Raw genomic sequence first — 2,704 nt, 5'->3', positions numbered from 1 at the left:
TTTGAGTATTGCGGAGGAGCCGGAATAGAGCGCCACTACGCCACACCGTATATGCCTCAACAAAATAGCGTGGTGGAGCCGAAAAAGAGATTCGGTGTATATGCTCAATAGAGTTCCTACTCGAGCACTCACACGACAAACTTCATATGAAGCGTGGTACAACAGAAAATCCAACCTGAATTATATGCGTTTTTCTTTGGTTGCTTAGCATACATGATAACACCTGAAAATCATGTTCAAAAGCTGGAGGATCGCAGCAAAAGGGTAGTGAACATTGGAAAAGAACCAGGTACTAAAGGCTATCGTCTCTATGATCCGAAGAATGATTGAGTCTGTGTAAGTCATGATGTAAGCTTTGAAGAAACAAAATCTTGGCCCTGGAACAAACCTGCAACAAAAGAAGAAAAATCTGAACAGTTGGTTATTTTTGACGTATGTGAAACAGATGAAAACAAAAATGAAGGTTTTGATGTGGCGGATAACGAGGGAATTTTTCAAGAAGCCATGCTTACTCATCAAACAACTACTATGAGACTGAATCCACAAGATTATGATGATTCTACAGATCCAAAGAAAATAAAAAATATCAGATATATATATATATATATGAAAAATCAGAAGAAGTAGAGGTAAATGATGAATTACTTCTCATGGACATCGATGAACCAGGAAACTTCAAACATGCAGCTAAATATATGAATTGGAAGCAATCCATGAGACAAGAAATTGACAACATTTCCACCCGGGCAGAAAATTATTGACTTGAAATGGGCCTACAAACTTAAGAAAGATGCAGAAGGAAGAATAACTAAGTACAAGGCACGACTTATGGTAAAGAGGTATGTTCAAGAACAAGGTATTGATTATGTTGAGGTGTACACACCGGTCACTCGTCTGGAGACCGTGAGATTGTTATAGGCCTTGTCAGCTAAGAAAAAATGTGAAGTTCATCATCTTGACGTGAAGATCGCCTTTTGAATGGGGACATTAAGTAAGATGTTTATGTTATGCAGCCTGAAGGATTTGAGAAGACTGGAAAGGAGCATTTGGTGTACAAACTAAAGAAAGCACTCTAGGGCTTACGCTAAGCACCTCGTGCTTGGTACGAGAAACTAAGTACTTATCTTGAACAAATTGGATTTGTTCGTTATCCGTATGAACCAACAATATATATTCGAAAGGAGCAAGAAAAGGTCCTCATTATAGCTGTATACGTATATGACATATTGGTTACGGGTTCGAAGGTTATGATGGTTGACAGGTTCAAGAAGAAGATGAATCAGAAATTCCAGGTTAGTGCCTTAGGAAAATTAAGTTACTATAATTAGGTATTGAAGTGAGGCAAAATGGTGGTCATATTGTTTTGAAACAATCAGGATATGCACGTAAGATTCTTGAGAAGGCAGGCATGCTGGAATGTAATCTTACAACTTATCCTATGGATCCAAAGACTTAAATTAATCGATATGAACAGGGGAAGGGGACTTAACTTCATTTGAAAGTACTCAAACAAATTATAAGATATGTGAAGGGGACAATGTATTATGGTTTGATGTAAACTGAAGATAATAGAAATAATGTTCAGAATGGGTTTTCGGACATCAATTTGGATGGTTATTTAAATGACATGTGGAGTACTAGCGTGATGATTTTCTATTTAAATGAAAGTGTTATCACATGGGTCTCACAGATCAAACGGTGTGTAGCACTGTCATCGTGCGAAGCTAAGTTTATGGATGCAATAACAGCAGCGTGTCAAACAATATGGCTTCGTAATGTCCTTAGTCAAATCACTTCTGAGTTTGTAGGTCCAGTGGTGTCGGGCATTGATTACAGATCAGCGATAGATTTAGCAAAGAACCCAATGTTTCATGGATGTAGAAAGCACATGTTAGTGTTTGTGCCCTAGAGATAACACTATAATATTTTAGTTTAAAATATTTGGATTATTAATATTTATGTTCTATCGATTATTCCATTTATAATTTATTATGTCTTAATTTACCGTGATACGAATGTTAGATTAATAAATGTACTTGGAATATGATATGAATACTATATCTCTAAGTACATGACTTAGAAATGAAATTATGAGAATAATATCAATATTCCTAAAGGTTCCCAGTCGAGTATTATTATTCAGGGACAATAATAATGCATTTGTTGACTGATGATCAAATCTCATTGATCATTAGTACATTATAGTGATACTAAAATAAAAAACACATGCATATGTAAATGTACATAGTGCTGGACAGACCCAATGTGAGATTCTACATGTCTGTTGTATCATAAGTAATTCTCACTGTGATAATGATACAATGGTCCTTAGACTTGAAATCATTATATTTTTATACGATAATTGATGTACTTTGATTACATTAAAAGTTACCTTTGACCGGGTAATGATAAAAGTGTATTTCGGGTATATTATGAATCGTATGAGAAATATGAATGATAAATAAAAATTTTAACCCTCCTAATTTTAGGAGTGATATTATTGGCCTCTTGTGTAACATAGAATATGAAATGCGTGGCCGCGCTCAAATATGGATTGGATGTGATAGTCTAATCATTGATCAAGAAAACCTGGATTAAACTATGATTAGTTAAGAGTTATAATTTTTATTCATACTCTCTATATAATATCTCTTGTGGCTGATTTTTAAGATGAGACTTTGTTGTGCAAGACATGCATGTATAA

The 2,704-nt window shown here is 35.0% G+C and overlaps 1 long non-coding RNA gene across 1 annotated transcript; it reads right to left on the bottom strand.

The window, feature by feature from the left end:
* Positions 1–269: 269 nt before the first annotated feature.
* Positions 270–698, bottom strand: LOC141712688 (uncharacterized). Its single transcript, XR_012571645.1, has 3 exons — positions 646–698; positions 513–559; positions 270–388 (listed from the first exon to the last, which is right to left on the bottom strand). It is a non-coding gene; the product is annotated as an uncharacterized LOC141712688 (long non-coding RNA).
* Between the last annotated feature and the right edge of the window lie 2,006 nt (positions 699–2,704).

Source organism: Apium graveolens, chromosome 3 (assembly GCF_009905375.1).
Source record: "Apium graveolens cultivar Ventura chromosome 3, ASM990537v1, whole genome shotgun sequence".
Lineage (NCBI taxonomy): Eukaryota > Viridiplantae > Streptophyta > Magnoliopsida > Apiales > Apiaceae > Apium > Apium graveolens.
This window is presented reverse-complemented; position numbering and strand designations above follow the sequence as displayed.